Genomic DNA, 24,478 nt, shown 5'->3' with positions numbered 1-24,478 from the left:
CTCAGTAAAACAATGCTCTATGTGACCCACCCATCTGGGAGAGCCGTTAGATTTTGAGTTAAATCCTTGTGAAGAGCCTACACCTCCTGTCACCCCAGGGACTTGGCAAACTACTCCTTTCAACCACACTCAGCACTCTCGCTTAGAGGAGATATGATTCCATCTCATTCAGTTTCCATTGATGTTTGACAGCTCTCATAGATCTAGCCTAGGCATGCTCTATCCACCTCCCTTCTAAGTGGGATATCCACATATAAAAACTCTCTCCCATTAGACCACAGGCTCTTTTAGGAAAGGCATCATGTCTCTCCTAACAGACTAAGGTTTCCAAGAGTGAGGATTTAATTTTTCTCCCAAGGAAGAAATTACATTTTGCAGCAGCATCAGGCCCTGTAACAAAGGTGTTACCCAAATGACTTTTGGTTGGTGACATCAGTCATAGAATAAGATCTTGGATCCTATTGGTTTAGGTCTCATTCTTTAGTATGAAGTTTCCTATTAACCAGGGTTGTTATCATCCCATTCCTACACAGTATGGGAAGGCAGAATTGTGGAAGAATTACACATTCTTCTCTGTTCCTACTTTGCACTTTTCTGTTTTAGCACTTATCATCAGGTTATAGTTATTTAATAGCTTTCATCCTCCATTACAACTGGATACTCTACTTGAGGATAGCGATCTAGTTTTATTCTGTGTAAGTGGCCCACCCCTAGAACAATGTCTCCTACTCATTCGGTGGTCAGTGAAAAGAGCGCAGATATTTGGATGGTCTGCTTCTATTTGAATCTTTGAAAGACGAGTCAGTAGTAAGCAACAGATTGTGTAGTGCCCTAACTAGTTGGATGACCTAATCTTCTGTTTCTTTAGATCTGTAAATGATGTGGTTGGATTAGTTTAGACGCTATGAATCAAGGGTCAGTGGGCTCTAGAGGATGTCTGGCCCTTCCACTCCATCCAAAGTTAAAAACCAAAGGACCAGATAGATGACTTTGTAGAGATCTACCTGTACTGCCACTCCAACAACAAACCTGTGGGGACCAAAATTACATTATGCCTATGGTGTCTATACACTCCCATATACCCTCTCTGGCTTGTGGTTGGTTCCTGCCCAGAGCCCCTTATACTTTGCCCTCAAAAGAGAACATGGGGACAGACTCTGATTAACCTTTTCAATGCTGATTCAATGCCCACCCTCTAGCCACTCCTGACCAGTTGGCAGTGGGGTGAGTGCTTCATACATGGAGGAAACTGGCTAGAAAGGTGCACAAATATTAAGGGATGGTTCTGGAGAAGGCAACAGCACCCCACTCCAGTACTCTTGCCTGGAAAGTCGCCTGGACGGAGGAGCCTGGTGGGCTGCAGTCCATGGGGTCGCGAAGAGTCGGACACGACTGAGCGAGTTCCCTTTCCCTCTCCCTGGCTCTGGGGTGCTTGGGAATCTAACCACGAATAAGAGTGTTTAACGGAAAGATTCGACGGGTAATGTGACTGACCACAGCCGTGTAGAGGGATGCAGACAACTGAGCAGACCAGGAAACCGACACAGAAATGGACTTGGTGTATCTGGTGAACGTGGCTTGCTCCTGAAGCTATCTTGCACCAGGCCAGGGTCACGCATCCTCCCGCCACCACCCCGCAGCGGCCTCTACGGATTCCCAGGAGGCTGAGCGGCAAAGAAGTCCGGACGTCCGGGCGTTTCCCACAGCTGGTGGCTCTGAAATAGCCTTCTGGAATAAAACTCGGGGCTGGAAGGAGGCGAAATGGAAAGTGGTGTTAAGTCGTCGGGGAGAAGTCGTAGCGCCAAAAGGAGAGCCGTCTGGGAGACAAGAGTCCCGGCCAGGATGCAGAGAAAAGCCCCTCGAGCGGTGCCCCTCGAGGCGGCCGCCTTCGGCAACCTCCGGGGGAGTTTCGGCTCTTTCCGGCAGTTCCAGCTCGAGCCCTCTACTCCCAGCGCGCGCTGTGCCCCCCTCCCCACGCCGCCCGGCTCTTTCTGGGACTCGCCATTCTGCACGCGGCTGCGAGCTCGTGTCCCACACCTGTCCCGACTCCCATCTAGTTTGTTCTCCAACCCACTCTTCCAATCCCTTCCCTGCATCGTTCTTCCCGATTCTCGGCGACGCCCGAGCTTCCTCAACTCGGGCGCGCGATCCACAGGGCGGTGTGAGGCGCGAGGGACCCGGTAGCGGGAGGAACTGTGACCCGACGGACAGGAGGCCACCTCTCGCCCCGCGCCTTTCCGCGCGCGGGTCTTCGGCTCGCTGGGCCGCCTCGCTCCCGGGCCTCACTCGCGGGCCGGTTGGCTGCAACGGCCTCGAGCTCGGCGCGCCGGGTTCGCGCTGGCGCGAGCACGCGCCCTGTGCGCTGGCTAGCCGGCGCGCACGCGCTCGAGCGGACTGCGGGGCGGGGCGGAGATCTCGAGCCTCGGCGAGGTCGGTGTGGATCGGCTGGCACTCAGGCCCCCAGCCGCGGCTGCGATTCCCAGCCCGCCGCCCGGCAGAAGAGGGAAGCGGAGAAAGGGGCGGTGGGGGCGGGGCGGCGTCCGGCTCCGGGAGAGCTGGGGGAGGAGCGCGACGGCTGCAGCTCTAGAAGAGGAGGAGGCGGCGGCGGAGGAGCTCCTTTCCTCTTCTCAGACCCCAGAGCGTCCGGGACGCAGAGCCGGAACTGGGGAACGCGGCGACTGCGGGGGTCCGGGATAGGTGAGGCTCAGGGTGCTGGTCGAGGGGTGGAGGAGGGATGAAGCGGGGCGCTGAGGTGCAGAGAGCGGGCTTGAGGGAAGGCACACGGGGAGGGAGCAGTTGTTGGGGGTTGGGGTACCGAGAGTAGGGGACGTGAACCCTTTGAGACTTAGAGTACCCAGATGGTGAAAGGTTTCTGGGGTCAGTGGGGCGGGCCGAAGCACACGGTTCCGAGTTGAGGGGTTTCCGGAGGCATAGGCCGGGGAAACAATGGAGTGAAGGGGGGACTCTGATGTGAGCGTGTGTGGGGTACTGGGTTTTAAGAAACAACGAGAGGTCGAAAGGAATGAAAGAATCGATCATTTGGTATGAGAAGTACAATGAACTGGAAATTCATCGCAAATGCGTAAGGTCATCTACGTGGGTGTCCGAGGTCCTTAGGATTTGGGGGGCAAAGTGGGATTTGAAAATAAGAGAGAGGAGGGCATTCTTGGAATTGGGGGTGGTGGGGAGCGGGAAACGGGACGGAAAATATAGCCAAGGGGGGCAGACACATAAAATAGATGTGGTTTGGGTTTGAATTAAAGCAGAAGAATAAGTCCAGTTAGAGAGTATAGGTTAGGTGGACTGGAGTGGCATTTTTCTCCTAATTCATCCAGGATGACTGGGTTCTTTTAGAAGGTGGATTTTTCTCTGGCATGTCCCTCTGCTAAGGAGTACAGGCTGCTCTTTTAATAATTTGGTTATCATTTATAGTTCATTTCATTGATAAAGCATGCCTGTAATGTTTGTTTCCCTTCTCTAAATTACATGTATGTAATTTACCTGTGGTTAATGAAGCAGGAGAGGACAGGTCACTAGAAACAGACATCTTGCTTTGAGTTTGGTTATTGATAATGCAGAGTTTAGGGTGTTTGGAGGAGAACCAAGAGTTTGTTCATCAAAAGGTGATGAACAGCCTTGATAAAATCTGAGTTATCTGTACTTTGTTAGAATTACAGTTTCTCACTGAGAAATGATCATGTACCATCTGCTACTGGTTTGATTATGGGAGAGAGTTTGGTTTTTGTCACCAGAAATTCCTGATGCTGATTTCAAATTATCAGGCTATTTTGTACCTTCCAGTTTGAATTCAGGTGATTTGAAAATATTATCGGGAAGTATTTCGGCGGTTATGTATGATCTTTGCATTTCCTTGATACTTGGATTTCCAGACCAAATTTTGGATGATACTAGATACAAGATTGCTGATTTTGAAATTATAATTACCATTATGTGTTCATAAATAGTCCATATTAAGCCTTTTGAGGCATTAAGTTTTGCTGACTCATCTAAGATTTCTGGGAATTTTTCCGTTTATATTTCTCAGCTTGGCCTCAGATAGTAGCATTAGGCTATTTTATAAAGGTCCAAAAAGAATGGTCTAAATTGTCACTTTTCTTCTGTTATAAAAACTGAACAAAGCAAGAAGTGAGTGCAGTTTCCTTATTAGTGATAATGAAGTGCTAAGATTGCTTTCCACGTATCATCTAATTTAATCATCATAATCATTTCCTGTTTTATAAATTCAGAGATTAAATTACTTAATAAGGTCGCAAAACTAGTAGTAAATAAAACTGAATTCATACCTATTCTGTTCGGACACTCCTTTAAGTGTTCCATGTTGTTCTACCTGCTTTTTCCTCCTGATCTTGGTTGTAGTATGAACAGCATGAATTGGTTGAAACCTGGGTCTGATACAGTGATCTAGACAAAGATTGGGTTGATGGGCTACATCTGCAGAGTTTATTGAAGGTTTATTGCCCCTGTGATTTAACAGATCTTCTGGGGTCCACAAAATAGGCAAAAACGTCCTCTTGCTAAGGATTTGTCCTGTGAGCACACTTAATTTGCTGTTTAGTCTAGTGTTCAGCTGAAATACTGTGCATACGTGGCACTCTTCCTTGTGGAAGTCAAGACAGCCAGTTGTGGAGCCAAAACCAATTAACTCTGGAAAACAAGTGAAAACTGCTGAATGCTCAAGTGCCCTCCAAGCACCTGTTGAGTCCACAGTTGGTACTGGCATTATCTCTAAATATAGACAGGATCCTCTTAGAAACCAGGAGTAAAACTACTAGAACCGAGAGACACAGCTGGGGCCTGAGGGAGGAGCCAGAGGTTAATGGCCGAAACATCAGCATAGCCTGTGGAGGCTGATCCAGGAGCAGGAAAGGCTACAGATACTAGTGAATTGCAGGAGGTGAGGAATTTTTATTTGTTGAGCAGTTAGGTATTCTAGGGACTGACTGAACTCAGTGTGTTTTATATATGTTACTTTATTAGGTCTTCAAATAATCCTATAAGGTAAGCGTTATCCTCATCTTTCAGATGAGGCTTGGAAAACTTTGTAATGTAACTTTGTAATGATGGTGAAAGAAGTTTATATTTTTATTATTATATTGCTACTCGCAGTTTCCATTGTAGAGACACCATATTAAGACTGGAAAATTAAAGTCACTCTTTAGGATCCACTATGCTGCTTTGTTAGAAGTAAAACCTATTGTCTTGCTGCTTACGTTGGAGACTGGAAGGTAAAGCTTATATTTTTCTGATTTAAATATTGGAAAGGGGAGCCCATTCATTATTTAGCAAATGTCCTCCTATAGAATATAGTTCACCTTCTAATATATCTTCCTATCATATGCCAGTGATATGATACTGGTATATAAATCTGTAGTGTATGAAAATGCCATGCCCATCCCTCCTGTTCTGAGGTCTTGACTTTCAGGCAGGTCATCTAGGCTCTGAGGATGACCCTGAAGCATGCCTGTTGCACACTCTTAGCACTTTTCTTGATGTTTTTGCCTCAAAGATTTGATCATCATTCTTGCTTGGTTACTTTAAAAAAATTGTGGTAAGATATACATAACATCATTTAAACCACTTTTTCAAGTGTACAGTTCAGTGGCATTAAATGCGTTCATACTGCTGTGAAACCATCACCACCATTCAACTCCAGAACATTCTTATCATCCCAAACCAAAATTCCTGTTAAAGAATGACTCCTCATTCTTCTTTTTTCCCAGCTCCTGGCAATCACTATTGCACTTTTCTGTCTCTAGGAATATGATTATTCTAGGTACCTCACATAAGTGGAATTATATAGTATTTGTCCATTTGTGTCTGGCTTATTTCACTTAGCACATTGTCTTCAAGGTTCATCAGTGTTTTAACCTTGTCAGAAATTCATTCCTTTTTAGAGCTGAGTAATATTCTATCGTATGCACATTCCCTTTATCGATTCGTCTATAAATGGACACAGGTTGTCTCCGCCTTTTGGCCATTGTGAGTAACGCTGCTGTGAACATTAGTGTGCAAATGTTCAGTATCTGTTCATATGATAATCCTATGTTTAAGTTTTTGTGGCCGTTTGGTTACTTTTTTATATATAATTTTATTTACTTATTTTTTGATGGTGCAGGGTCTTTGTTGCTGCATGGGCTTTTCTCTGCAAGGATCAGGGGCTACTCTCTAGCTGCAGTGCTCAGGTTTCTCATGGCAGTGGCTTTTGTTGCGGAACACGGGCTCTAGGCATGTGAACTTCAGTAGAAGTAGCACCTGGGCTCAGTGGTTGTGGCTCCTGAGCTCAAGATCACAGGCTCAGTAGTTGTGGCCGATGGGCTTCTTTGCTCCGAGGCTTGTGGGATCGTCCCTGACTAGGGATAGAACCGTACTTCCTGCTTTGGCAGGTGGATTTTTTTACCTTCCCTGAGCAACCAGGGAAGCCCAAGTTTGGTTACTTCTAAATGATGATTTTATTGTGTGTTCACCTGAAGGTAGTACTTGACCTCATTTTTGAGGGCTTCTGTTTCCTCTACTGACTTTTTCTGTCCAGTTTGCAGGACACTTGCACAGGAAATGATTTGTCTAGTTTTTATGACTCTCTCTTAGCTTCTGTCTAATTATATTTATGTATCAATACATCTAGCAAGCACCTTAAAATAGAGTTCAAGTTAGCAATAAAAGTACTTTTGAAAATCTTGTAGGAGCTTTAGTTGATGAAGAAAAAAATAGGAGTTTCTGTTTTAAAGTATGAAATGTATCCAGTGTGAAAGGGACCATTTGTTATACACAAGGTTTTTTCAGTCATACTTATAACTGTGGATCGTCATCTTAAGAATGTTATTTGTATATATGTTTGAAAAATCTGGTACTTCTCTGGTGGTCCAGTGGCTAAGACTCCACACTCCCAGTGCTGGGGACCCAGGTTCGACCCCTGGTCAGGGAACTAGATCCTACATGCTGTAGCTAAGAGCTCACATGCCATAACTAAAGATTCCCTGTGCTGCACCTAAGACCTGGTGCAGCCAAAATATAAATAAATATTAAAAAAGAAAAATGTGTCAGTAGTGTAGATCATCTTCAGTTCACTTTGCTGCCTTTGGTTGAAAATTTAGGGTACTTTTTTCATTTCAGAATATTTTATATATATGTTGTTGTTGGTCAGTGACTCAGTCATGTCCAGCTCTTTGTGACCCCATGGACTGCAGCACACTAGGTTTCCCTGTCCTTCACCATCTCCCGGAGTTTGCTCAAACTCGTGTCCATTGAGTCAGTGATGCCATCTCATCCTCTATCACCCCCTTCTCCTGCCCTCAGTCTTTCCCAGCATCAGAATCTTTTCCAACAAGTTGGCTCTTCGCATCAGGTGGCCAGAGTATTGGAGCTTCAGCATCAGTCCTTCCAATGAACATTCAGAATTGATTTCCCTTAGGGTTGACTGGTTTGATCTTGCTGTCCAAGGAACATGTATGAGCTGCTAGTTATTGCTTACCTTCTATATCCTTTATTAATTGAAAAGAGTTTGAGTGCCTACTATATGCTTTAAATATTTCAGGAAGGTAACTGTAATACAGGAAGTACTGTTTGAGTCGATTTTTTCTCCCTCCCTTTATATATTTGAGAGAGACAGAGTTGTCACATAGTACCAAATATAGTAGATTGAAACAGCTGCAGGCTGACAGTGAACTGTCTCTTAGGATGGGTCTAACCTCCAATTTCATTTTTTCTAATTGTCACAAGGAGGTTAATTATGCCTGCATCTTGCTTCTTGAAATTATTGAGTTACAAAGGGACTTCAGGCTCACATACCATTTTCTGGGAGCCTCTTTTGGAATCTTAGTGAGTTTATACTTACCTTGGATGTGGTGTGTTGGTTCTGAAATATCTCCAAAAGATTTAAAGTTTTGGACATTAACTTTAAATATCCAAACACTTTAGGTTGCTGGATATAAGGATTGGCCAGAGGCCAGCATTTACTCTTCATGTTCAGATTTACCATGGTGGCTGATTGTGTTGGGTTCCTGAAATATACATGCAACTTCTGCACTGACTCTGCAGCAGCCCCAGGCCTTAAAATATTCTGTAGGATCTGAGAACATAGCCACCAGCTTAAGACCTCTGCAGTCAGTGTCCTATGACTAATTTGTGGTTAGGAGTTACACTGCGATTCTTACTAGTGCAAACCCTAAATGACAACCTTAGATTGTTGGTTAGGATTTTTTTATATTACTTAATTAGCAAAATGACATGATTACTGGTTGTGGAGTATGTGTTTGTGTCTGTGTGTTCTTTAGAGTTGGTTAGAGGGTGTTGGGATTGAGGAGAAGGTTTGTGATGAAGCCATTATATGATTATAGATGGGTCTCCTTAGATAAGTGAAGATATCTTTTGTACTTGAAGATGCTGCCAATGATGTTACTTCTTATTGACCTGTATAGAACTGGAAAGGCCTATTTGTAAAACCAACAGTCTTTGCTCTCTTGAGTACATGTGATCTGTCCAGTAGCAAATGATTTGCTTTTGTTTTAAGGTTTTAAGGTTTGTTTTAAGGTTCTACTACCATCAGTAGTAGAGCAATGCATGTGTGCCTAGTCACTAAGTTGTGTCCAACTGTTTGAACCTCCATGTACTGCAGCCCACCAGCCCTCTTTCCATGGAATTTTCCAGGCAAGAACACTGAGTGGGTTGCCATTTCCTCCTCCAGGGGATCTTCCTGACCCAGGAATCAAACCCTCGTCTCCTGCATTGGCAGGCGACTTCTTTACCACTGAGCCACCTGGAAAGCCCAGTAGAGCAGTACTTTAAATTATCTACTTAGTCTCTGATTACAGCATGCAGTGTGATCAGCCCACTGCTGGCTCTTCTTGGTATTTTCTACTGTTACATTGATTAAAAATGTGCACTAGTGTGTGGTGGAAGTGACTCTCAGCTGACTTTGGTTAATAACCTCTTATGTCTTTATATAAGGTAAATTGCCATCATAGCCTACCTGCATGTCCTGCACAAGCCTTCAGGATAAGGATCTCATCATTAGAGGCTCCCTCACGTTTGATGGGAACAGTGAAGCTTATTTATAACTATGATGGAATGACAGGAAATTAAGGTGTTACAGGACCTGAATGATCCTATAAGGTGGTATGGTACTATGGTACAGAACCACCAAAGACTGAGTCAGCCATTTAACTCAGATGCACACTTGATGTTTTGTTACGTCTTACCAGTCAGTACACACTCAGTTTCTTGAGAAGACTATCTAATTCTTTGTTAAGTTGACAGTACTTTAAACAAAGCTTTGTTGGGTAATCATTTTCGCCTCTTTCACTGTTCAAAGCTTGTATTTTATAGAGGTCTTTTTTTGTTCTTAATTTTTTGGCCTTGCCACATGGCTTTCAGGATCATAGTTCCCTGACCAGGGCTCTAACTCCAGCCCCAGCAGTGAAAGCGCTGAGTCCTGTCTACTGAACCACCCAGGAATTCCTTGAAGATCTTTTAAAAGTTGTTTGACATTTGCCATTTGTCTGCCAGCCCATGATGTTATGATGATGCGGTTAGACTACGCAGTATTGTTACGTGATGCTATTCTCCAGGTGCGGTGAGTGGAGCTTACTCCCTCGTTGTGATGCATGTGCTTCTTGTTGCAGTGGTTTCTCCTGTTGTGGAGCTCAGGCTCTAAGGCATGTGAACGTCAGTGGTTGTGGTGCACGGGCTTAGTTGCCCCGTGGCGTGTGGAAGCTTCCCAGATCAGAGATCCAACCCATGTCCCTTGCATTGGCAGGCAGATTCTTAACCACTGGACCACCAGGAAAGTCCCTGGCATAAAATTTTAATTGTTGGGGAGAAGGGCTATGAAGATCCTACTTTCTATCAACATTAAGAAAAAAGAGCAAAAATCTGGCTCTGAATCTCTGCTGTTCTGTCTAGTACTCCCTCTGTGGATTTGGTCAGGTAATTTCTCTGAGCCTGTCTGTGTTTCTGAATCTGCACAGGATTGTCAGGACTATTGGATTTTTTTTTTTTTTTCCTGAAACGAAGTCCACAATACATAAAATTAACTCTTTTAAAGTATACAGTTCAGTGGTATTTAATAAATTCACTGTGTTGTACAATCATCATTCTATATAGTTCCAGAACTGTTACATCAACCCCAGAGGAGGCCATATACCCATTATGCAGTCTCTCCTCACTCTTCCCTCCAACCCCCCACCCCGTCTCTGTTAACCACCAATCTCTGCTAATTTACTTGTTCTGGATATTTCCAGTAAAAGGAATCATGTAATGTGTGATTTTCTGTGTCTGGCTTCTTTGGTGTAACATAGTGTTTTCGAGGTTCATCCCTGTTGTACCGTGTGTCAGTACTTCGTTCATTTTTGTAGCTGAATACTATCCCACTATATGGATATATCATGTTTTGTTTATCCATTTTTTCTGTTAATGGGCAGTTGTTTCATTTCTGCCTTTTGGCTGTTATGAGTAATACTGCTTTGAATATTGATGTACCATTTTTTGTTTGAATACCTGTTTTCAATTCTTTTGGGTTTATTCCTGAGGGGAGAATTGCTGAATCACGTAGATTTCTTTTTGGGAAACTGCCATACTGTTTTCCACAGTAGCTATACTATTTTACATTCTCACCAATAGTGCATGAGGGTTCCAGTTTCTCCACATCTTTGCTAATACTTGTTATTTTCCTTTTTTTTTTTTATTATAGCCATCTTTGTAGGTATGAAATGGTATTGTGAATTTTATTTGCATTTCCTTACTAATGACTGATGATGTTTAATATCTTTTCATGCGCTTATTGGTCTTTTGTGTATCTTCTTTGGAGAAATGTCTATTTAAGTCCTTTGCCTGGTTTTAAATTAGATTGTCTTTTTGTTGAGTTATGACTGTTGATTTTTTTTTTCTTTATTTATTGTGACTGCTGATTTTTAATAGTTATGTAACAGTTAGATCAGTGAGTGCACATAGTAGGCACTTAATATTATAATTATTTTTGGTACATGTGACCTGAGTTGGAGGGAAATGTTGCATGGCTTTTCCAAATAGGAGTGGGCAGGCAAAAAAAAAAAAAACAACTATCATTTGCTGTCAATAAAAGTTAGACTGTGGTACTGTTGATAATTTACTTTGGATTGATGCCTCTAAATCAAGAAATTAGGAAGACATATGCATAAAATCAGTTTATCTTTGGCAGAAATCAGTGTTTCTTTCATGTTTAGTTTATTCGAAAGAACTTCATAGACAACAAAAGAGTCCTAAAAGCAGTACTTGGGTGCAGTCTTAGAAATGACAAAATGATCTTTGTTCATTTCCAAGGCAAACCATTGAGCATCACAGTAATCCAAATCTGTGCCCCAACCACTGATGCTGAAGAAGTTGAAGTTAAATGGTTCTATGATGACCTACAAGACCTTCTGGAACTAACACCAAAGAAATATGTTGTTTTCATCATTAGGGATTGGAATGCAAAAGTAGGAAGTCAGGAGATACTTGGAGTAACAGGCAGGTTTGGCCGTGGAATACAAAATGAAGCAGGGCAAAGGCTTACAGTTTTGTCAAGAGAATACATTGGTCGTAGTAAACACACTCTTCCAACAACACTGGAGATGACTCTATGCATGGACATCACCAGATGGTCAATACTGAAATCAGATTGATATATCATTTGCAGCCAAAGATGGAGAAGCTCTATGTAGTCAGCAAAAACACGACCTGAAGCTGATTGTGGCTCAGATCATCAACTCCTTTTGCAAAATTCAGGCTTAAATTGAAGAAAGTAGAGAAAACCACTAGACCATTCAGGTATTGTTGTTGTTGTTCAGTCTCTCAGTTGTGTCCAACTCTGCTACTCCTGGACTGCAGACCATTCAGGTATGAACTAAATCAAATCCCTTTGGCAACCCACTCCAGTATTCTTGCCTGGAGAATCCCATGGACAGAGGAGCCTGGCAGGCTACAGTCCATGGGGTCGCAAAGAGTTGGACACGACTGAGCGAATTCACTTTCTTTCTTTCTTTCTGTGATTGTACAGTGGAGGTGATGAATCGATTCAGGGGATTAGATCTGGTAGACAGAGTGCCTGAAGAACTATGGATGGGAGTTTGTAACACTGTACAGGAGGTGGTGACCAAAACTATCCTCAACGAGAAAGAAATACAAGAAAGCAAAGTGGTTGTCTGAGAGGGGCTTACAAATAGCTGAGAAAAGAAGAGAAGCTAAAGGCAAAGGAGAAAGGGAAAGATATACCCACCTGAGTACAGAGTTCCAGAGAATAGCAAAGAGAGAGAAGAAAGCCTTCTTAAGGGAACCATGCATATAAATAGAGGAAAACAATAGAATGGGAAAGACTAGAGATCTCTTCAAGAAAATTGGAGATACCAAGGGAACATTTCATGCAAAGATAAGCAAAATAAACAGCAAGGACCTAGTAGAAGCAGGAAAGGTTAAGAAGACATGGCAAGAATACACAGAAAAACTATACAAAAAAGATCTTAATGGTTTGGATAACCATGATGATGTGGTCACTCACCTAGAGCCAGACATCCTGGAGTGCACGGTCAAGTGAGCCTTAGGAAGCATCACTGTGAGCAGAGCTAGTGTAGGTGATGGAATTCCAGTTGAGCTATTTCAAATCCCAAAATATGATGCTGTTAAAGTGCTGCACTCAATATACCAGCAAATATGAAAACTCAGCAGTGGCCACAGTACTGGGAAAGGTCAGTTTTCATTCCAGTCCCAAAGAAAGGCAATGCCAGAGAATGTTCAAACTACCATACAGTTGTTCTCATTGCACATGCTAGCAAGGTAATACTCAAAATCCTTCAAGCTAGGCTTCAATGATACGTGAACCAAGAACTTCCAGATGTTCAAGCTGGATTTAGAAAAGGCAGAGGAACCAGAGATCAAATTGGCAACATCCACTGGATCATAGAAAAGGCAAGGGAATTAAAAAAAAAAATCTGCTGCTGATTACACTAAAGCATTTGACTGTGTAGATCATAACAAACTGTGAAAAATTCTTAAAAGAGATGGGAATACCAGAGCACCTTACTTGTGTCCTCAGAAACCTGTATATAGAACAAGAAGCAACAGTTAGAAGCAAACATGGAACAATGGACTGGTTCAGAATTGAGAAAGGAGTATGTCAAGGCAGTATATTGTCGCCCTGCCTATTTAATTTATATGCAGAATGCACGCATGCGTGCTAAGTCACTTCACTTGTGTCCGACTCTTTGCAACCTATGGACTGTAGCTCACCAGGCTCCCTTGTCCATGAGATTCTGTAGGCAAGAATACTGGGGTAGGTTGCCATGCCCTCCTCCAGGGGATCTTCCCGACCCAGGGGTTGAACCCGTCTTTCTTCCATTGCTTGCATTGTCAGGCAGGATCTTTACTACTGGTGCCACCTGGGAAGCCCATATGCAGAGTATATCATGCAAAATGCCAGGCTAAAAGACTCACAAGCTGGAATCAAGATTACCAGGAGAAATGTCAATAATCTCAGATATGCAGATGACACCACTCTTATGACAGAAAGCAAAGAGGAACTAAAGAGCCTCTTGATGAAGAAGAAAGTGAAAAGCTGGCTTAAAACTCAACATTTAAAACACTAAGATCATGGCATCCAGTCCCATCATTTCATGGTAAATAGCTGGGGGAAAAATAGAAACAGTGACAGATTTTATTTTGGGGGGCTCCAAAATCACTGTGGATGGTGACTGCAGCCATGAAATTAAAAGATGCTTGCTCCTTGGGAGAAAAGCTATGACAAACCTAGCCAGCATATTAAAAAGCAGAAACATCACTTTGAGGACAAAGGTCTATGTAGTCAAAGCTATGTTTTTCCAGTAGTCATTTAGGGATGTGAGAGTTAGACCATAAAGAAGTATTGGACCAGCGCCGAAGAATTGATGCTTTTGAATTGTGATGCTGCGGAAGACTCTTGCGAGTCCCTTGGACAGCAAGGAGATCAAACCAGTCAATCCTAAAAGAAATCAATCCTGAATATTCATTAGAAAGACTGATGCTGAAGCTCCAGTACTTTGGCCACCTGATGCGAAGAGTCGACTCATTGGAAAAGACCCTGTTGCTGGAAAGGTTAAGGGCAAGGGGAAAAGAATGACAGAGGATGAGATGGTTGGATGGCATCACTGACTCAACGGACATGAGTTTGAGCAAACTCTGGGAGATAGTGAAGGACCAGGAAGCCTGGTGTGCCACAGGCCATGGAGTTGCAGAGTCGGATAAGACTTGGTGACTGAACAACAATTAATATAAAGCATTGGGCTTCCCAGGTCAATCAGTGGTAAAGAACCTGCCTGCTAATGCAGGAGATGCAAGAGACATGGGTTTGATCTCTGAGTTGGGAAGATCCCCTGTAGCAGGAAAAGGGAACCCACTCCAGTACTCTTGCCTGAAAAATTCCATGGACAGAGTAGTCTGGTGGGCTACAGTCCATGGGGCCGCAAGAGTTGGATATGACTGAGTGACTAAACACACACACAAACATAAAGCATGAATGTCATCTAGTTACAGTGTGTTAGTTGTTCAGTCCTGTCCGATTCTTTGTGACCCCATGGACTGTATGTAGCCCACCAGCCTCTTCTGTCCCTCTGTCCATGGAATTCTCCAAGCAAGAATACTGAAGTGGGTAGCCATTCCTTTTTGCAGGGGATCTTAGCAACCCCAGGATCCAACTCTTGTCTCTTGAGTATCCTGCATTGGCAGGAGGATTCTTTATTGCTGAGCTACCAGGGAAGTTATAGCTGAAATTTAGATTATCTTTCTTCATTCTACCCTTTGTGAGACATTTGTTATAAGTGCTGTAAACTCAATCAGGGTATCCTACCTTTTATACTGAATGGTATGCAGTTGGTGTATCATTGTTTTTATGCATATTGCAGCTTGGCTTTATGGGGTGGTCAAAAGAAGAAGATAGAATAGGAGATCAATGTAATTATTAATTTAGAATCTTACCCTATGGTCAGGATTATCCATCTAGAACCGATGAATATATTTGACAGGTTTGTGGATAGACATATTCATTTCATTATATCATGATGTGGAGTAGGGGTAGTTGCTTTAGGCAGAACATACTGTGTATAAGTCGAAACTTGATTATTTTCTTGAAAAAGGCGAAAAGAGTGTACACTTTGAGGAAGTGGTGATTATTCAAATCTGCCCTATAGTCCCAAGCTTTATTCTTTAGGCCTCGTCTCTGAGCCCTCCTGTCTTTTGTGATGCCTCTGGTTACCTGGATTCTGCCTGGAATGCATTGTAGTAAGTCTGTCGGGAGGAACTCTTGCCCCTCTGAAGTCTCTTAGGCAAATCAATCACTTTTCTTTTGGGCGTTTAAATCTGATACTTTCAGAACAGCACTTTCATCATGTGTGCTGTGCATAGTCAGCGGTGTCCGACTCTGTGACACCGTGGGCTGGAGCCCGCCAGGCTCTTCTGTCCATCGGGATTCTCCAGGCAAGAATACTGGAGTGGGTTCCATGCCCTCCTTGAGAGGATCTTCTTGACCCAGGGATTGAACCCAGGTCTCCCACATTGCAGGCAGATTCTTTACCGTCTGGGTCATCAGGGAAGCCCTGTACTTACAAAATGCACATTAAATTTTTAAAAATCAGTGCATCCACATGGTAAAATCAGTGCATGCACAAAATTAAAGAGTTCAGAAGTAAATGGCAACAATAGCTTTTCCAGTTTCTTCCCTGAAGAAAGCTGCAGGTAGTACTTCCTGGAAGTTTGTCCTTCCAGGGTTATTCTTTGCTAATATAAGAATTTTTATAGTGTATGAAAGGCTCACTTTTTCCTTATTTTTTACTGCAAAGTAATTTATAAATATTGAAAAAATTCACACACTATAGAAATATGTAGAGTGAAAGATTTCCTTTACCTTGATCCTTAATCCTTGTCCTTCCCGATAATAACTCACCTCCCCATTTACATTCCTCTCTCCAGAGGTAATCCTGTTATAACCCTATTGTGAACCCTTTCAGATTATTCCGCTTATGTTTACATAGGTATATAAAATAGTTTTTGTGTGGTTATTTTGTGATATTTTATATACTATTCTATAGCTTCCTCTTAACATGTTTTGGAGATTTTTTTTCACATCAGTATGTACAGATCCATTTTATTCTTTTAACCTCTGCATGATATTCATTCCATAATATACATATGCTGTTTTTTTTTAACCATTTCCCACTTGATGGAAATATATGTATACCTATAGCTATATCTGGAGGTATATAGATACCTGTATACATCTCTCTGTTGTAACAACAACTAACAGTGCTTCAGTGAATACTTAAAAAAAAAATTTTATTTGTTTGAGTGCATCAGGTCCTAGTTGCAGCACACAGGGATCTTTCGTTTGGCTGCTGGGGCTTCTCTCTAGTTGTGGCGCAGACTCCAGAGTGAGTGGACTCAGTAACTGTGGCCTGCAGGCTTAGTTGCCCCACGGCATGTGGGATCTTAGGTTCCTGACCAGGGATTGAACACATGTCCTTTGCATTGGAAGGCAGATTCTTAATACTGGACCACCAGAGAAGTCACAGCGAGTACTTTTTTAAATAGGCTTCCTGTGGAACATATATGAGTGTTTTTCTAGGTTGCTAGAAGTGAATTGCTGAGTAAAGGGGTATATGAAAAATTTTGGTGGTGGTGTTCACATCCGACTCTTTGTGACCCCATGGACTGCAGCACTCCAGGCTTCCCTGTCTTTCACCATCTCCCAGAGCTTGCTCAAACTCATGTCCATTGAGTCAGTGATGCCATCCAACCATCTTGTCCTCTGTCGTCCCCTTCTGCTCTTTCCTTCAGTCTTTCCCAGCATCAGGGTCTTTTGCAATGAGTCGGCTCTTTGTGTCAGGTGGCGAAAATATTGGAGCTTTAGCTTTAGCATCAGCCTTTCTAATGAATACTCAGGATTGATTTTCTTTCAGATTGACTGGTTTAATCTCCTTGCAGTCCAATGGACTCTCGGGAGTCTTCTTCAACACCACAGTTCAAAAGAATAAATTCTTCAGTGCTCAGCTTTCATTATAGTCCATCTCTCACATCCATACATGACTACTGGAAAAACCTAGCTTTGACTAGACGGACCTTTGTTGGCAAAGCAATGTCTCAGATTTTCAATACGCTGTCTAGGTTGGTCATAGCTTTTCTTCCAAGGAGCAAGTGTCTTTTAATTTTGTGGCCACAGTCAACATCTGCAGTGATTTTGGAGCCCAAGAAAATAAAGTCTGTCACTGTTTCCATTGTTTCCCAGCTATTTGCCATGAAGTGATGGGACCGGATGCCATGATCTTAGTTTTTTGAATGGTGAATTTTAAGCCAGCTTTTTCACCACTTCCATCTTCATCAAGAGGCTGTTTAGTTCCTCTTTACTTTCTGCCATAAGGGTGGTGTCATCTGCGTATCTGAGGTTACTGATGTTTCTCCCGGCAATCTTGATTCCAGCTTGTGCTTCACCCAGCCTGGCATTTCTCATGATGTACTCTTATGAAGAGAAATGCTGGGCTGGATGAAGCACAAGCTGAAATCAAGGTTGCCAGGAGAAATATCAGTAACCTCAGATACGCAGATAACACCACCCTTGTGGCAGAAAGTGAAGAGGAACTAAAGAGCCTCTTGATGAAAGTGGAAGAGGAGACTGAAAAAGCTGGCTTAAAACTCACCATTCCAGAAACTAAGATTATGGCATCTGGTCCCATCACTTCATGGCAAATAGCTGGGGAAACAACAGAAACAGTGACAGACTTTATTTTCTTGGGCTCCAAAATCACTGCAGATGTTGACTGTGGCCACAAAATTAAAAGACCCTTGCTCCTTAAAAGAAAAGCTATGATCAACCTGGACAGGGTATTAAAAAGCAGAGACATTGCTTTGCCAACAAAGGTCCATCTAGTCAAAGCTATGGTTTTTCCAATAGTCCTGTATAGATGGGGGAATTGGACTATAAAGAAAGCTGAATGCCGAAGAATTTATTCTTTTGAACTGTGGTGTTGGAGAAGACTCTTGAGAGTCCCTTGCACTGCAAGGAGATCCAACCTGTCAATTCTAAAGGAAATCGATCCTGAATATTTATTGGGAGGACTGATGCTGAAGCTGAAACTCCAATACTTTGGCCACCTGATGCAAAGAACTGACTCATTGGAAAATACCCTGATGCTGGGAAAGATTGAAGGGAGGAGGAGAAGGGGATGACAGAGGATGATATGGTTGGATGGCTTCACTGACTCAATGGACATGAGTTTAAGCAAGCTCTGGAAGTTGGTTATAGACAGGGAAGCCTGGCATGCTGCAGTCCATGGGGTCACAAAGAGTCAGACACAACTGAACTACTGAACTGAACTGAACTCTGCATATAAGTTAAATAAGCAGGGTGACAGTATACAGCCTTAACATACTCCTTTCCCAATTTGGAACCAGTCTGTTGTTCCATGTCCAGTTCTAATGGTTGCTTCTTGACCTGCATACAGGTTTCTCAGGAGGCAGGTAAAGTGGTCTGGTATTCCCATCTGTTTAAGAATTTTCCACAGTTTGTTGTGATCCACACAGTCAAAGGCTTTAGTCAATGAATCAGAAGTAGATGTTCTTCTGGAATCCCCTTGCTTTTTCTGTGATCCAGTGGATGTTGGCAATTTGATCTCTGGTTCCTCTGCCTTTTCTAAATCCAGCTTGAACATCTGGAAGTTCTCATTTCACATACTGTTGAAGCCTAGCTTGGAAAATTTTGAGCATTACTTTGATAGCATGTGAAATGAGTGCAGTTGTGCAATAGTTTGAACATTCATTGGCATTGCCTTTCTTTGGGATTGGAATGAAAACTGACCTTTTCCAGTCCTGTGGCCACTGCTGAGTTTTCCAAATTGCTGGCATATTGAGTGCAGCAGTTGAACAGCATCATCTTTTAGGATTTGAAATAACTCAGCTGGAGTTCCATCACTTACACTAGCTTTGTTCATAGTGATGTTTCCTAAGGCCCACTTGACTTCGTATTCCAGGATGTCTGGCTCTAGATTAGTGATCACACCATCATGATTATCTGGGTCATTAAGATCTTTTTTGTGTAGTTCTGTGTATTCTTGCCACCTCTTCTTAATATGTTCTGCTTCTGTTAGGTCCATACCATTTCTGTACTTTATTGTGTCCATTTTTGCATGAAATGTTCCCTTGGTATCTCTGATTTTCTTGATGATATCTCTAGTCTTTCCCATTCTATTGTTTTCCTCTAATTCTTTGCAGTGTTCACTTAGGAAAGCTTTCTTTTCTCTCCTTGCTATTCTTGGAATTCTGCTTTCAGATGGGTGTATTTTTCCTTTTCTCCTTTGCCTTTAGCTTCTCTTCTTTTCTCAGCTATTTGTAAGGCCTTCTCAGACAGCCATTTTTCCTTTGCTTTTTCTTGGAGATGGTCTTGATCATCTCCTCCTGTACAATATCACGAACCTCCATGCATAGTTCTTCAGGCACTCTATCAGATATATCCCTTGAATCTATTTGTCACTTACACTGTATAATCATAAGGGATTTGATTTAGGTCATACCTTAATGGCCTAAAGGTTTTCCCTATTTTCTTCAATTTAAGTCTGAATTTTGGAATAAGGAGTTCATGATCTGAGCCACAGTTAGCTCTCGGTCTTGTTTTTGCTGACTGTATAGAGCTCCATCTTTGGCTGCAAAGATTATAATTAATCTGATTTTGATATTGACCATCTGGTGATTTCCACGTGTAGAGTCATCTCTTGTGTTGTTGGAAGAGGGTGTTTGCTATGAACAGTGTGTTCTCCTGGCAAAACTCTGTTAGCCTTTGCCCTGCTTCATTTTTTATTCCAAGGCCAAATTTGCCTGTTACTCCAGGTATCTCTTGACTTCCTACTTTTGCATTCCAGTCCCCTATGAGGAACAGGACATCTCTTTTTGGTGTTAGTTCTAGAAGGTCTTGTAGGTCTTCATTGAACCGTTCAACTTCAGCTTCTCCAGCATTACTGGTTGGGGCATAGACTTGGATTACTGTGATATTGAATGGCTTGCCTTGGAAATGAACAGAGATCATTTTGTTATTTCTGAGATTGCACCCACATACTGCACTTCGGACTCTTTTGTTGACTGTGAGGGCTACTCCATTTCTTCTAAGGAATTTTGCCCACATTGGTAGATATAATGGTCATTTGAATTAAATTCGCCCATTCTGGTCCATTTTAGTTCACTGATTCCTAAAATGTCAATGTTCACTGTTGCTATCTCCTGTTTGACCACTTCTAATTTACCTTGATTTTTGGACCTAACATTCCAGGTTCCTGTGCGATATTGCTCTTTACAGCATCGGACTTTACTTTCACCACCAGACACATCCACAGTTGGGTTTCTGCTTTGACTAACCCTCTTCATTACTTCTAGAGCTGTTTCTCTGCTCTTCTCCAGTTGCATGTTGGGCACCTGCCAACCTGGGGGGTCATCTTTCAGTGTCATATCTTTTTGCTTTTGTTTCTCAAAACAAGAATACTGAAGTGCTTTTCTATTCGCTCCTCCAGCGGACCATGTTATGTCAGAACTCTCCACCATGACCCATCCATGTTGGTGGCCCTAACATGGCATGGTTCATAGTTTCATTGAGTTAGACAAAGTTGTGGTCCATGTAAAAAATTTCAGTGAATCTTGCCAACTTGCTTTTTTTTAGAAAACTTTTTTATTTTTAAATAATTTTATATTTACAGAAGAATAAAGATAGTAGATAGAATTCTTATATACCTTTTCTCTAGTTTCCCCTACTGTTAACATCTTCCATAACCATAGTGTGTTTATGAAAACTGAGAAATTAACATTGGTATAATAGTATTAAACTGTGGACTTTTTTTGGACTCAGTTTTTCTATTTGTATTCTAAAAAGTCCTTGCGTCCAGTGCAGGATCCCACATTGCAATTAGCCATCATTTCTCTAGTGTCCTCCCATCTGTGACTGTTTCTCTCCTTATCTTTTTCACTGTCTTGACACTTTGGAAGAGTACTGGTGAGTTGTAGTTTTGTTCGATGTTTTCTCGTGACGAGACAGAGGTTATAGATTTTGGGGGAAGAGTACCACAGGACTGATGTGCCCTTCTCATTGTGTTATATGTGGGGGTTGATGGTACTGACGTGTCAGTACTGGCAGTGTTCACTTTCATGACTTCACTGAGGTGGTGTCTGCTGGGTTTCGTCACTGTTTTTTGCTTTTCTATTTCCGTATTCTGTTAAAGGTGAGTCACCTAGTCCAGTCCACACTCATGGAGAGGGGTAGTTACCTTCTGCCTCCTGGAGGGAGAAGTCTCAGAATTTGGACATGTGTTTAAACCTCCACAGTAAATTTTTTTTTAAAATTACATTTATTTATTTATTCATGGCTGTCCTGGGTTTTTTTTTGCTGCATGGGCTTTTCTCTAGTTGCTGGGAATGGGGGCTACTCTCTAATTGCCATGTGCAGGCTTCTCTTTGCAGTGATTTCTCTTGTTGCTGAGCACGGGCTCTGGGGCATGTGGGCTTCACTAGTTTTGGGACGTGGGCTCAGTAGTTGGAGCTCCTGGGCTCTAGAGCACAAGCTCAGTAGCTGTGGTCCCCGGGCTTAGTTGAACTCTGTGACATGTGGCATCTTCCCGGATCAGGGATGGAGCCCGTATCTCCTGCATTGGCAGGAGGATTCTTTACCATTGAGCCACCAGGGAAGTCCCACAGTAAATGTTTTAGGGCAATATTTTGAGGCCGTGCAAATACACTGTTTCTCTTAAAAGTTCCATCTGTTAATTTTAGCATTCATCAGTAGATCTTGTCTGTAGCAGTTATTACTGTGGTATCTTAATGCTTATTTTCTACTTCTCTCATTACTTCTACATTTATTAATTAGAATTTTTTTTTTTTCAAAAACTTTTATTTATTTATTTGTTTTTATTTTTGGCTGTGCTGGGTCCTCGTTGTGTTTTTTTTTTTTGCTGTGCCGGCTCTTCGTTGCTGCGTGTGGGTTTCTCTAGTTGTGGTATATGGGCTTCCCATCCCGGTGGCTTCTCCTGTTGTGTGGCGTGAACTCTAGGACATACACCGGCTTCAGTAGTTGCGGTGCACGGGCTTAGTTGCTCTGAGGCATGTGGGATCTTTCCTGACCAGGGATCAAACCTGTGTCTCTTGCATTGCAAGGCAGGCTCTTAACCCCTGGACCACCAGAGAAGCCCCGACATTTATTAATTAGAATTTTTCTGTAAAGAAACTTGTACTTGTCCCCCACTTATTTATTTAATACTTTATTATTTACACACTGTGGACTCAGGGGTGTTTATTATTCTTTGGATTATAACATTATTTACTCTGTTGCTCACTAAACTTTAAAAAATAGTAGCAGTTTGCACTCCAACCAGTAGTTGTAGATAATGAACCTACACACTTACAATATTTGCTGTTATCTGATGAAATAAAAGTTTTTATTTTTCTTGATTAAACATGATGTTGACTGTGCTGTGTATGTTTATTGACTACATTTCTTTGTAAAATGACTTTTTAATATACTTTCTATTTTAAAATTTGTTGTATAGAAGTTTTTTATATTCTAGATGTTAATCTTCTGTTAACTTTTTTTCCTTTTAGGAAGGAATTTTTTTCTTTTTTCATTTTTAAATTATAGGAGAAATGTGAAATATGTGTGTGTTAGTCACTCAGTTGTGTCTGATTCTTTGTGACCCCATGGACTGTAGCCCACCAGGCTCCTCTGTCCATGGAATTCTCCAGGCAAGCATATTGGAATGGGTTGCCATTTCCTACTCCAAGGGATCTTCTGGACCCAGGGATTGAACCCAGGTCTCTTGCCTTGCTGGCAGATTCTTTACCATATGAGCCACTAGGGAAGATGAAATATGCTTATTGCAAAACATGTATAAAGTGAAAAGTGAAAGTCTCTTGACCCTTTCTTCAGTCTTATTCTCCATACATAGTACTTTTGTTGCCCCTTAGGCTAACAGTTTGGTATTTTATCCTTCCAGAACTTTTTCTGTATAGTTGCTGAAACATATATGTGTGTGTTTTGTGTGCAAGTACACATACAGACACGTCTGTACAAGTGTGTATGTATATGTAAAAGCATACATTTTTGATAAAAATAGGATCATAGAATATTCTTCAATTTTGCTGTTAATTGTAGATTTAACAAATCATAGAATCCTAATTTGTTGTAAATGTTTCAGTGTCTTTCTCTCACTAGAGTATAAGCTGCTTTGTATAGAGACTGGTTCTTCCCCCCAATAAGATATTCTTTTTCTGTGTAAATGACACCACCATTCAAACATTTGCTCATGCCAGAAACAGTTCATTTTTTTAACAAAATATTATTGAGTTCCTACTATTTTTCTGATCTGCAGTAGTGAACTAACCTTAAAAATCCTTGCCTGCATGCAGTTTATACTCTAGTAGAAGAAGGCAGATATCAAGGAAAGGAGTGAAATGTTTAGTATTTCAGTTAATGGTTAACTGGTATTGGAAAAAAACAAAACAAAAACAGGAAAGGAGGCAGGGACATTGTGTGAACATGTGACTGTGCTTGTGTGTTTGTGAGAGAGAGAGGGCATGAGAGCGAGAGCAGCTGGGAGACTGAGACAGAACGGCGGGAAGGGACAGTCTTGTTGAGAAAGTCATCTTTGATTCCTTTCTCTTCCCCATAACTCACATCAGATCCATCTCCAGTTCTCATTGATTTCATCTTCAAAATATATACCTCAAGCACACCATCAAGTAGGTGGATTGCTTTGGCAATAGGAATTTGTGAAAGTTTTCTTCTGTTGCTTTAATATTCTCAGTGAGTAAGGAATCAAAGTGCTCAGCCTAGAGAGAGAGGGTGGGGAGGATGTGAATGGTGGTTTGTAGAAAATGGAGAAGGTGTGAACCAGATGGGCAGAGGGTGAGTGGCTGCAGCAGGGGAATAATACCGTAGTATTGCATGTGGCGTTAAGGGCCCGTCGAGGTTCGTGGTCATGCATTTAGAGTGAGATTAGTCAATATGTTTTTTTTTCCTTCAGCAACTTTGACCTGTAGCATTGTACATTTACAGTGGATTTAACAAGAGACGGGTTTTTTTCCCAGATTCTAGAACAAAACATGAGAGGGTCAAGGCAATAGAGAATAGATATGAGAGTGATTGTGATAATACACTGGAATTTAAACCAAGTTAGGAGGGAAGGGGGGGCATGAAGTTGCCAAGAGATGGTGAAAAGATGGTAGAATCAATTAACTGAAGGTTGTGGTGGGATCAAAAGATGTTGGAATCTGAGTAGGTGAGAGAAGGAGCTAGAAAGAAAGTAGGTAGTGGTCAGAGAGTGGGATATAAAAATTGAGATTGTGGAGGCATTGTTGTAGGCTGTGTAGATGAAGGACAAGATCATTGGAAGCATGAAATTAAGAGAAGTGAGAGAGGAATTCAGAGAGATGAGTGTTAGAAAGGTTATCAGTGAAATTGAAATCA

The 24,478-nt window shown here is 42.1% G+C and overlaps 1 protein-coding gene across 1 annotated transcript in view; it reads left to right on the top strand.

The window, feature by feature from the left end:
* Window positions 1–2,403: 2,403 nt before the first annotated feature.
* The window catches only part of LOC120861348 (spermatogenesis-associated serine-rich protein 2), a 154,215-nt gene continuing 132,140 nt past the window's right edge, over window positions 2,404–24,478 (top strand). The window contains exon 1 of the mRNA XM_040236997.1: window positions 2,404–2,697. The gene's annotated coding sequence lies outside the window, so the exon portion shown is untranslated. The remainder of the gene's footprint in view (window positions 2,698–24,478) is intronic.

Source organism: Oryx dammah, unplaced genomic scaffold (assembly GCF_014754425.2).
Source record: "Oryx dammah isolate SB20612 unplaced genomic scaffold, SCBI_Odam_1.1 HiC_scaffold_11232, whole genome shotgun sequence".
NCBI lineage: Eukaryota > Metazoa > Chordata > Mammalia > Artiodactyla > Bovidae > Oryx > Oryx dammah.
Note: the sequence above shows the minus strand (reverse complement) of the source record. Positions and strands in the feature narration are given on the sequence as shown.